Here is a 13,160-nt window from a genome sequence, read left to right as displayed (position 1 = left end):
GTTCAATTTGTCTCAGACAACGTTTAATTAAAACTACTATCAGTAGTTCTGCAAGTGGCAGGATGGAGCAAACCTGCAGTCATGACTATCTATGACCCATGGAGCCCCAGACTAAGCAGGCTGAAGAAATCCCACAAACAGAGACAGGATTATAGATGCAGGACTCCCTATTTAAGTCTCTGCACTGCCCTTGCCACCCTTCCAGAGGAATTAATCCAAGCACAGCAATGTGTAAGTGGCCGCACCGGGTGCACCTTGGCTTTAAAAGATGACTGTGTGGGACAGTTCTGTGTGCCTTAGCAGTTCTGACCAGTGGCTTGAAACTGACCCGTAATGGCTTTTGTGTCCAAAATGGCGTCATTGACATTTTCAACTCAAGTTTCAGCTGAATTTCAGGGACATATTTCTTACTATATTTTCTGACTGGATGGCTCCTGTTGTAGGGATAACTGCCCAACAAGTTCATGTACAGTGAGTAATTCATTCCTTCTGGAACTCTCCAAATAACTAAGGGTGTCCTATTCCAGAGAGATCTCCAGGCACCTGGGAGCCACATGATCTACTGGTGGTGTTTTCTTAAGCACTTGAAGAGCTCTTGTGATCACTCCTTAGCTACAAATTACAGCAAGTACAGACAAGTGAATGTCTAGTTTCCACAGAAGTAGTTCAGTCCCAGAGGCACTCAGGTGCCCCCAGAAGGAAGGTGTTAGCCACAGTTGTTTTTCACTGCAAATACGACCTACGTCAGTCAGAGGACACGGGATCAGGCTCCAGGGTGCCTTCCTGACCAGCTGCTAAATCCTAGTTTTCCCAATTCTGGCTCAGCCTGTGTCTTTGGAGGGATTGCAAGAGTCCAGTCTGACATCAAGTGTTTTTCTCCACCACCTGCTAGGTGACATTCATCCATCCCATGTCATGAACTAGTATTAGAGATGGGAAAAGATATGGAAAGATATTTAAAGTTGATGATAGCCATTTTGTGTGGGAGATGCGGGGCTGGAATCACCCCCTATTTCTGTTTGACTTCTCAGAGACATTAGAGAGACTGGATACCAAGTGATGGTCACCACCATTTGGTGGCAGGGTGCAGATGTAGGAGTCCTTTAAATCAAGCAGCTTGTGATCTTCTGTGAAAGCTGCACTGGGATGTTTTTCTTTCTTTTTTTTAAGATTTTATTTATTTATTCATGATAGTCACACAGAGAGAGACAGAGAGGCAGAGACATAGGCAGAGGGAGAAGCAGGCTCCATGCAGGGAGCCCGATGCAGGATTCGATCCCGGGTCTCCAGGATTGCGCCCCAGGCCAAAGGCAGGCGTCAAACTGCTGCGCCACCCAGGGATCCCCTGGGATGTTTTTCTTTATGAAGAATCTTCCAGGATGGTTCCAAAAGACCAAAGATCATTAGTGTCCTTCCTGATCTGCACCCAGACTCTACAATGTTCCTGCCCAGATGTCAGAGTTGTGGCTCTCCCTACAGTCACCCACATTTGTGTGTCCCATCCTAGGAGCTATCCATCCTCATTTTCTCTAGTCAGCATCTCTCTGTACTCAGACCTCTCAGCTGGAGTGTTCCATGCCAGGGGGATAAGAGCATCTTAGCAAAGTGTGTTGAGGTGCAGGACTCCCCTCCCTCCCACCTGGCCCCACCTGGGTCTCTGCCAAGGGCCCAAGGCTCATCATACGCCACCGAGGAGGTATTCTCTATGACTCAAACAGCCTAGCAAGAGAATTAAGGTGGCTGGACTGGAATTCAGTTTGAATGTGGTTGGCCACCATTTGGCCGGGATGCCACACAGATATGCTAGGCTGACCTGAGGCTTTTGTTAGGGAGTAAAAAGAAGTGACATGGAAAGGAATGGCAGAGTGGAGGCTGAGATTTTCAAAATATGTCCGGACAACTCCTCAACCCTGCGATCCTGATTATTACTCAGGAGATGACCAGGGAAGTGCAGCCCTTCCAGAGCAAGCCACCTTAACTGAGGTACCTGGATCAGGAGAAGGTGAGGGAGGTAGAGTTAGAAATCTTTTCAGTGTTGTGTTGTTTTTATAAACTGTGACCTTCTTAATGACAGTATTTCAGGATGAAAGAAGTATGGAATGGCCATGGACTACCTTGACTTTTGACCCCATGTTGGGTGGCCTTTGTGACAAAAGGTGCACCATTGTCAGATGGTTAATGGGTAAATGATCTCAAAGGCTGGAAACACAAACAACTTATTTTCTCAGGCCCCAGTGCCATGGTGGGCAGTGGCCAATTGGCCAGTGGATGGGCAGTGGGCAGCCCCGTGGGCAGGGGCAGCCAGTGGTGGGGACAGGCTGGGAAGGTGGTGTGCTGGGGGGAGAATGCTGGGGAGTGGGCAGCAGGGAGAAAATCTGCAGTTCCTGATAAGTCACCTGGCTCCTTCTCCAGATCACACCATCCATTCAAATACGGGAGTTTCCCCAATACTTTTGAGAAATCAGAACCTCATTCCAATAGGCAGAAAACTGGGAAAAAGAGGGAGTGACCTCCCTTACAACCCTGTCTTAACAATGACTAGGCTAGACCTGGCTGATGACATCAGATAATCAGGTTAATTAAAAAATTGAGATGCAAACTGAATTGGATACAAAGCAATTACACTGAAACACTGGGCTGAGAATAAGTAGCATTGGAGGGACAAAGAGTAGTCAGGTTTTTTTTAACTTTTTTAAAAATCTAATTTATGTGTTTGAGAGATTGAGCACAGTGCGGGGAGTGGGAGGTCCCGGCACCCAGCCCCTGGAGCCTCCTGCACAGCAACTTAGTCCCAGACCCCCAGGATCCTGACCTCAACCCCCCACGTGCCCTGGTTTAACTTGCTTTACAACAGAAAGCATTGGCTTGGTATTTTTCCTTTATTCTCCGATTTTGCATGAGAAGAAGAGGGGTTAATTGTGTTTTCTATTTTTTGTCTAATATTCAAAGAGCCAGTATGCATACCCAATTTATACAAGTTTTATACCTGTGTATGAATTTTTGTTAAAAAAACCCCACTATTTCTGGGATTTCCTGGGTTGCTCAGCAGTTTAGTGCCTACCTTCAGCCCTGGATGTGATCCTGGAGTCCTGGGATTGAGTCCTGCATCATGGTCCCAGCATGGAGCCTGTTTCTCCCTCTGTTGTGTCTCTGCCTCTCTATGTTTGCTGCTCATGAATAAATAATCTTTTTTTTTAATTTTCACTTATTTATGATAGTCACACACACACACACAGAGCGAGAGAGAGAGAGGCAGAGACACAGGCAGAGGGAGAAGCAGGCTCCATGCTCCGGGAGCCCGATGTGGGATTCGATCCAGGGTCTCCCGGATCATGCCCTGGGCCAAAAGGCAGGCGTCAAACTGCTGCGCCACCCAGGGATCCCAAATAAAATCTTTTTTAAGAAAAACACTATTTCACATAAAGCATATGAACTTATATATCATGTAGATTACAGATATATACACATCCATGCATACACATGTTTATTTTCCTTACATTTTTCTGAGATTTAGTTTAGTACACCATATATGGAGCATTTTTTATGCACAGGGCATTAAATAGAGTTTTTAAAATGGTTAAGATGTGTTCTCTACATTAAGGTCAAGGAGTATGAAAAACAGGCAGACAAAGATACGTTAAAAAAAAAAACTATATAGACGCACATGGGTAGCTCCATAGGTTAGGTCTCTTTGGCTCAGGTCATGATCTCAGGGGCCAGGAATAGAGCCCCACATTGAATCAGGCTTCCAGCCCACTGGAGAGCATGCTTCTCTCTTTACCTCTGTTCCTCTCCCACTCATATCTCTTTCTTGCTCACTTTCTCAAGTAAATAAATAAAATATTTAAAAATTAAATATAAAACATATTAGATAGCATACCATAAAAGAAATTCTTAATGAAAGTTATGAGATTAAGAGATTACGTACTTAAAAAATACAATCATAAGACTAAACCAGAAAGTTAACCAAAACAGATGACCCAGAAACAGTTTCAGCATATCTCAAACCTGGCTTCCCAAATAAATTTATATTAATGAAATCATTAAATGGTACTATAGCAGTTGTTTTACCCTTTGAAAAATACTCACAAGTGTACTAAATTACAGATGAATCAAAAAATAAATAAATAACCAAAATTAAGTAGATTGGCATCTAATTTAAATATTTGTTTGAACTCATTGTGGCTAGGCCATTTATTAGATGAATTAAAAAGAAACTGTGATAGGTACAGACTGAGATCTAGATATATAAAACTTTTGGAGCAAATGCTTTGATTTCAAACTCTTAAAAAACTGTTGGAATGAGACATTTTATTTGCTATTGCTCATATCTTACTATTCTAATTAAATGTTATTTTAGAACATTTTGTTGTGATGTCTTTTGCATCCTCTTTTCCAGAGTGGAAATAGAATACTAGGTTTGTTCCGATGTGAGATAAAGCTTGGATAGCTTTCTTCACATTTATAAATTCATTACCTTGATTGTATATTTAATAAGTGCCAAACACTAAGCACAAATAATAACTTATTTAAAATCCAGCCACAGTCCAATTTAAGTAAGGGACCTGAGTGGGGAAAGAACATGGTATACCCATTCAGAGTCTTGTGGGGAAAAAGTGTGTTTGGGGACATCTCTCCCCTCCCCTCCTAAATCATCTGGAATACATGGTGAAAGGAGAGACAGGAGATATGATAGGTGTTAAGTAACAGATGATGTTAAATGTGATAGGGATGAGAGGGTGGTAACTCTGAATTGGTTCTGTATGTGTTTGGAGTCTTTGCCAAGAAAGGAACTTCCTCAGTAAAGATAAGAGTATTTGGGGACAGTTTTCAACTTGGTTTCAAGTCCACCCCTCACTTCCTTAGAGAGTAGCAGTTTTGTCTGACTTTGGTCCCTGGTCCAAATGGTAACCACACCATTGTCCCTTCCCAGTATGAGTTGCTCCAGTAAGACAGCCTTCTTCAGAAATGTCCAGGTGAGAAGAAATTCTTAGTGTGCTTTTCAGCCATCTTAGAGAAATGGGATAGTAGAAGGAGAACTGGATCTGGTGGTATTGTGCAGTTGTACCACACTTGACTAGTCTGGTGTTAGGATCTAGCCCTGTTGCATGTAATTCTCCTTAAAATGAAAAATACTTACAGCTTTCTTTGGGTTTTCATAAAAAGTTGTTCCTATGCTGCCAATTGTTGGGAAAGGAAAATTTCTGCTCAGCATCCCTTAAACTAGTAAATAGTGACACTTAAATAGAGAATTCTGCAGGAAGAAAAAGATTTAATTGACCAAAAAGACAAAATGCTTTGAAATAACCTTGAAAAGAAATGTTAGGACCTTTCTTAAGAGCATTGTAAAAAATAATCGGGTAGCATGTATTTTCATTTAATAAATGCTTATTTACTGTTTATTATACGAAATTTGGATGCTGTTGTCCTGGACAAGAAGAGTGAATATTAAGAAGGGAAAACTTTTGTTTAAAGTGATCTCAAAAATTAATGCAATTCTAATCAAAAGCACAGTAGACCATAGAGGCAGTTATACAATCAATGAAATTTTGCCAGACTGCTGTGTCATAGTGTGTAGGGCACAGAGTATATACAGTTTGTTAGTTGAAAAAGAAGAGTAAGGACAAAACTTACAACAAATAGGTTACATATATTTATATACCATATATATTTATACTTTTAAAGCAACCTTAAAAAAATCTCTAAGCTTTCCTAGTGTATCGTGCGTGCTGTACTGTAAAAGCTGCAGAATCTTTTGAATCCTGTTGAGAAGATAAATTAGAAATTTTTTAACGTTGTTTTATATTTCTTGTAGGATGTTGCTTTCACAATAAGACAGTGGTTCCCAGGGTAAACCCCTTGTTTCAGTCTAAAGAATCTTTTTTTAAAGAATCTTTTCTTTTTATCAAAACATGGTGATCTTTCTGTTTTCTTATTTGTTTAGGCACAGTTATTGGAAGTTGATGTAAACTCTAGAGAATTTTGTTTGGATTTAATATAGTTCTCCATAATCTGGTGAAGAGATACTGAAATAGTTTGTCTGTCATCTACTTTGCCAGATCCTATGTCCACTTGCCTGTCATTTGACATAGTGAAGCCACACAAAGGACAATAAAAGCTTCGTTATAGATGTTATGGACATTAGTAATGATCTTAACCAATATTTATTGAGCTCTTCCTGTGTGTCTCATATATTTTACTGCTTTCATTCTGTGTCTCCACCAATCCAGGCAGTATCCACAAGTTAATATTATTATTATTATCATTCATGTTTTTCAGATGCATGAATTGATGTTGGTAATGACGTCTCGTTAACTTATTAACCCAAGTTACACCGCTAGTAAGTAGCTGGAACTCACATTACCAAGTGGTGTGTTGGGATAGCTTATGAGTTTCATATGTTTAGTAGTGGGGAGGGGCAGTCCGCCCTCATTTTGTAAGCCTGTTTGCCCACATTAGCCCCTCTTTCTGCTGGCACAGTGGTCTTTTGGAGCACAAACCATAGGGGAAGCCCTCTGAAGCCTCTACCCAAAGAACAGCTGCAAAGGACCCACCGCCCATGACCTCTCAAGCTAGAACGTGTGGTTACTCAACCTCTAAGGACTACTCTCCTTGTATCACAAACAGACTTTTTCATCACACCTAGAATCATGGACCAGAGTCCTCTTTCTATTGTCTGATACTTTCTATGCTCTATTTAGCAGAATTTATTTAAGATCCAGAGTTTAATTCATTCTCCCTCCCACCTTTTTAAATAAGTTTTTGCCTACTTCAGAGAATTCTGGTAGAGTGCAGGTTTAGAGAGATGTGCTAATTAACCACTATTCAAGTTGTAGTTGTTATTATTTGGGACCTGTTTTATAAATTGCTGAGCAAAATATGAAATAACCTGTATTTGGTGTTGATATTATCCAGTGAGCTGAATCAGATTTCACATTAGAGATGGAAATATGTAACTCTTCATACTGATCTTGTAAACTCAACCTTTTTGCCCTAAACAAGGTGTTAAGACTCAGGGATGGCTTGAGTTTTAAACTCTGATGGTGTCAACTGGCATCTTCCTCATATGTAAACATCATAAATGCATTGTCCCTATAATATATTCCAAAATTGAGCTTACTTGCTCTGGATGAATAGTCACATCTTGTAACTTTTAAAGATGTGTATTAATTAACTTGTAGTGCTGTCTACATAGCTGCCCCTCACTGGTCAATGACCACATGTCTCTTTATTTTTTTTCCACATGTCTCTTTAAACTATGTCATGAATTCTGGTCTTATCACATTCTCTCCCACCCTGTCCCTGTCATTAATGCCTCAATACTTCTGTGGAGATTATTACCTGATACACATTATTTTAAAGAAGTAGCTTAACTTTTTAAATTAAATGATCTCATTTTTAAATTTCATTATTTCCCTTGTTTTTTACTTAAGTGTCTGACTTTTGATCAAAGATAACATCACTCCATTCTAGGGGGACAGATGTAATTCCATACATTACTAGCAAAACTTTCAAATAAATATATAGTGCCTGGTATGCGAGTTGTATAGGTCACAGTGAATGTATAGAATATAAAGAATAATGTCTGATAAGAGAGGAAATCCTTAAAAATATTACATTAATAAAAATTATTTTTGCTTACTTCTCAATCATTTTCTTTTATTATGATCTGAGTAGAATGTCTTCCAAGGCCTTCAGGTGAAAACTTGTAATCAGTGATGGTATGTGTCTTATTGTGAAAGGTGGCAACCCAGAAAGTTTTTAGGATCTTTGTAAAATCATAAGAATAAAGTAAGGATTTATTGTAAGAGAGATGAGTTAACAAATACTTTTGAAGCCAGAAAGCCCCAGAATGGAAGCCAGAATGGAAAAGATCACAACCATAAATAGGTAAGGCAGTTAAAGCAGGTACCGTGACTTACCCAGAAACAAGGCTTGTGTATTTATGACATGTTGAATATGCAGGAATAGCTGCTGTCCTCCCAGAGTCAGGGAGATCTGAGAAGAGTGGCCTGATTTCACTTCTATTTGATATAAACATTTCCTTGAAAGCCATATTTCTCTATAAATTATTATCCCGTATCATTTTTTTCTCCCTAAGAAGAGTTTCTTCTCCGTTATTTCAACATATGTTTCGAATTTAGCTCAGTCCTAAAAAGGTGACTACACATGTTCTTAAATCTGTAGTAGACAATACCCAGGAAATAAAAAAAAAATCTCAACAGGTACCTCTGTTCACACATCAGTATTAGTAACTGGTAATAGCAGAAAGTTCCTGCATATTTTATTCAGGTCTTTATTTTTACTCCTCTTTTTTTCTTTTAAAAATTGCGTTAGATATTAATATTGATTACATAGTTACCTTTCTACACTGTTCTTATTTGTAATTTATTTGTAGGTTTTTTACAAGTGCCTATGTTCACCAGAAATAGTCAGTGATGGATTTATGGAAAATGTATGCGTCAACCCAGATTGACCTTACCTGTACATATGCATATGTGTATATGAAGTGCTCATGCATTTTGACTATGAAGAGACCCGCTTCCTATCTTCCTTATGCCCTGTAACTCCTTCCTTCAGTCTACAAGGCCATGGAGTTCTCATGGACCGAGTGGCAACATAAAGTGATAGAACCATCTTGGAAACTTCTCTAGCAGGAGCTTTGGGAGGTAAACTTTATGATCTTCATACTTTCAGACCCAGCAGTTCTGCTCCAGAATATATAGCCAGTGTATAGATGTACTCTTCACCAAAAGACTAAAATATTTGTAGCAGAGCTGTATGATGCACTCCAAATGAAAAACTCCCAAATTCTCATTAATGATAGAGTGCTTTGTGTTTATTCATACATTGGAATGCTATGTAGCAAAGGGAATGAATGATGTGTAGCTTCTCATAGCAGCAGGGATGGGTTTCACAAGTATGTTGGATGAAATAAGGCAGACTAAGAATACTGTGCTATATCTCTTTGTATGTTTCATATGTGTCCTGCTCTATGGAGTAACAAGTCGGATAGTGGTTATCCTCTGATGGGGATGGAGTGATGGGAAGGAAACTTGCTTGGCCTTTTGAGGATGCTAGCAAAGTTCTCTTTCTTGATTTAAGGGGTTAATCTGGGCACACAAATGTGCTCATTGAGTGGTACACTTATATATACTTTTTACATGTATACTATGCTTTGGTTAACAATTTTTTTAAATATGAGTGATCAAACTGAGAAAAAAAATTGCAATTTATATTACAGGTTAAGGGCTTATTTTCCTAATGTGTAAGTAATTCTAATAAACAATGAGAAAAGGACCAGCTGCATGAATTGGGCAAAAGATATAAACAGTTTGGAGAAAAGGAAATGAAAATGGTTACTAAATGTTTAAGAAAAGTTCATAGAACTTACTCATGGATAGAAACCACTCCATAATAGTATTTTTCAGTTATTTCACTTGCAGTGATCCTAAAGTTTGGTAATGAAGGAAACAAGTGTAAAGTCCTTTATAGAAGAGGGTCTAGGTCGAGCAGTGTTATAGCATTTAGCATAATTACATATGTGCATACCCTGTAACCAAGGGGTTCTGCTGGGAATTTATTCTTCAGATATGCTTGCAGAAATGGTGTGTGATATATGTGCAAGATTATTACTTGTACATTGTTTATAATAACATAAGTCAGAAGCAATTTGGAAGTACAAAATAAGTACTAATTAAAGTACAAGAAATGTACTGTGGTCATTAGTAAAAGTGAAAGAGGCTCTTTAGGTACTAATATGGAATAATCAGAAAAAAATATTTAAATTCTAAGACATAGAAAAACATGTAAAATATTCTGACATTTGTGTAAAAAGGTGAAAGCAGGGATGACACACTTATATTTATAAATACATATGGTGGAAAGCTATCGTAAGAAAAAAGAAATGGATTGCAGGAATTCCTAGCTACTGAGCTCAAAATCAAATAGATTCATTCATTTGGAGATTTCAGGGGGCCTTTATATATTGGTTGCTTTTGGAGATGTGGGATATAGGATCAGGGGTGATGGGGAGACATTGTAGTGTCCTATTCTCTTTTGTGTCTTTGGATACCTTCTGAAAACTCCTTGTTGAAGCATAATATACATATATGTACCTTTGCTTTTTAAAAGATTTTCCTTATTTATTCATGAGACACACACACAGAGAAAGAGAGAGAGATGCATAGACACAGGCAGAGAGAGAAGCAGGCTCAATGCAGGGAGCTGTATGTGGGACTTGATCAGGCCCTGGGCTTAAGATGGCATTTAACCATTCATCCACCTGGGCCTCCCCTGTACCTTTGCATTTTGAGGTAGATTGGCATGTTAGTATTAAAGGAAAAATAAAATAGATAAAAGCCGAAGTTTAATGAATCCATCCTTGTGGTTAGGGAATAAACAATGGCTAGCTTGGAAAGGATGAGTGGTGAAGAAATATGGAAAGTGATTATGGAATACTCTAGGGGAAAATCATAATAGAAGGAAAGAAAGAATGAACTAGGTCAAGGGAAATCAGGGCCAGGGGAACATACATGCAGGGGAGGCATTTTTATAGGAAAAGGGAAGGGAATTATTTAAATAGAAGAGGAGAGAATTTGGAAGAGAAAGGTAGGACCAAGGTGTAATTTCATAATGTCAGAGTCATTCAAAATGAAAAATTATCCACTTCACCAACTTTATTCGGAAAATAAGAGATCTGACACCCTCTTCCCCATTTCTGCCTTACCTCTCTCTCCCTGACAGCTCCATGTATCTGAGTCACTACATCACTTGGGCTGTGCCTATGATTTCAACATGATTAGTGGGTTGGGATATATGGCCTGCTTCAAAATTTAACAACTGAAACATCAAGGCCATTCTGAAAAGACTGTTTTACATTCTTACAGGACATAGATTAGTATAAAACATGAAGTTCTTTTTTCACAAAATTGCTGATTTCTAATGATCATACAAATTAGCAATGTTACTGTAGATTTTTCTTTAAGATTCTTCAATTAAAGTTCAGAGAAAAACACTTCAGAAAGTAGGAAATAGAAGTTGGAACTGTTTACTTAGTGATGTGAAAAAATACATTTTTAACTCATTGAAGTAAATTAGGTTTATGTGGGTTAGTGCCTTTAATGGTCGGATTTCCCACTTCCCCTCCCTTGGCTGTTGGATTTGCTTAGCTGATACTTTCATATTACAGGACAATGGTTTTTAATGTACTTTGGATCATGGACCCCAAAGAGAATCTTTACAGAAACATTTTTATGTGAAAGACTGTATTGTTCATGTAATTTTGAGAGTTTCATGGTTCTACTGATGCCTATTCATACACGCTAGGTGAAGAATATGTTTATATAAGAAATGATGGGTTTATGAGGTAAAGAAACAATACTACCCTAACATGTGAAGATCTCAGCTATCTTTCATGTTCTGTTTTTCCTATTGGAAATATTCCACCATTTCAAGTCTAATGTCTGTCAAGATATTAATTTTGAACTGTCCGACTTTCCACAAGGGCAGTTGGTTCTGATTACCCCTGGTGGACTAATAAGAATGGGGGACATCTCTCCTGTTTGGGATCCAGGAGACCATCTCTCCTGGGTTGTGTGAAACGTCCATTGCAGCCAGTCTCCTAAAGTATGAGGCACAGGACCAGAGTGGGCAGTGAGCAGGCAGAGACCCTGGGAGTTTTTAATTAGGCAACAAGTTTAAAATCCTTTCTGATTGTAATGCCTTGAGCAGGATCATGTGCTTTCTAGTTTATCACTACCCCACTATTCCCTGTTGTCACACCTTTACTCTGGCTTCTGAGGTCTTGTCACTCATGGCTTTGGTTTAGAGATTAAAGGTGTCTAGGCCCATTTGTTTCCCTAAGGTGAACCGAGTTGCTCAGTAGGAACTTTGAGGGCAGCTGGTGGATAACCACTTGTTTTAGATTGCAGAGGCTGTGGGATTTGCTGGAATGTGGGACTTTGCTTTCTAAAATTGATAATGCTGGGCAAACAGGTGTTTGGGTGATCCAGGACATCTCTTCACAATTAGTTTACAGAATGATTAATTGTTCTGATGGTTTCAGATAAAACTTCACATGTTTTCACGTTGACTACCTTCAATCATGTGTGCCAAAATCTTGAAAAGGTAAAACTAATGTGATTCTTGTACAAATGAAAAGCTTACATTTTAAGGTCTTTTAGTAAGTTAGGACAGGTTAGTAACTGATAAAATCAGTAACAGTAGAGTGTTCACTACCAGATAATTGAGACTACAGACTTACATTTTTTTCTAAAGCCTGGCCTGGGCTGCTCCGTATTACCTTAGGGCGCCTCCTGGCAAACGCCCTGAAGCCTGGGGTGTGACGGTGGAACCAAAGTCTACAGCAAGAGAAAGAGCTGCATCCCTGGGCTTTCTGGAAGCCACAGCCCCCAGAAAGTCAGCAGGCAGCAAGAGAACATCTTTCACTAGTGGATGTCTCCAGCCAAGTGAGCCTGATGTGGGGCTGCACTAGAATGTGGGTGCCTAGTTGCAGGGGTTCCAAGTTCTGTTGGGCTCTGTTGTCAAAGAAGTGACCTCACTGCCTGGAATCCCCTACCTGAGTCCACTCCTGGTTAAACCTTCGGTTTTTTCTTTTCACTTTTCCTCTATCCCTACCCTGTGGAGTTTTCATCAAGAAAGGGTGTTGTACTTGGTCATGTGCTTTTTATGCATCTATTGAGAAGACCCTATGGTTCTTGTTCTTTGTTTTATTGATGTGATCTCTCAGATTGATTCATTTGTAGATGTTGGACAACTCTTCCAGCCCAGGAATAAATCCCATGAGGTGGTGGAGAATAATCTTTTTAATATACTGTGGGATCCTATTATCTAGTTGTTTGGTGAGAAATTCTGCATCCATGTTCATGAGGAATATTGGTAGATCATTCTTTTGTGGTGGAGTTTTTGTCTGGTTTTGGGATCAATGTAATGCTGGCCTCCTAGAAAGAGTTTGGAACTCTTTTCCTATTTTACTCCATTTCTATTTTTTGAAACAGATTCAAAAGAATAGGTAGTATTTTTTTTAATTTATTTTTTATTGGTGTTCAATTTACTAACATACAGAATAACCCCCAGTGCCCGTCACCCATTCACTCCCACCCCCCGCCATCCTCCCCTTCCACCACCCCTAGTTCGTT

Source organism: Canis aureus, chromosome Y, assembly GCF_053574225.1.
Source record: "Canis aureus isolate CA01 chromosome Y, VMU_Caureus_v.1.0, whole genome shotgun sequence".
Classification (NCBI taxonomy): Eukaryota; Metazoa; Chordata; class Mammalia; order Carnivora; family Canidae; genus Canis; species Canis aureus.
This window is presented reverse-complemented; position numbering follows the sequence as displayed.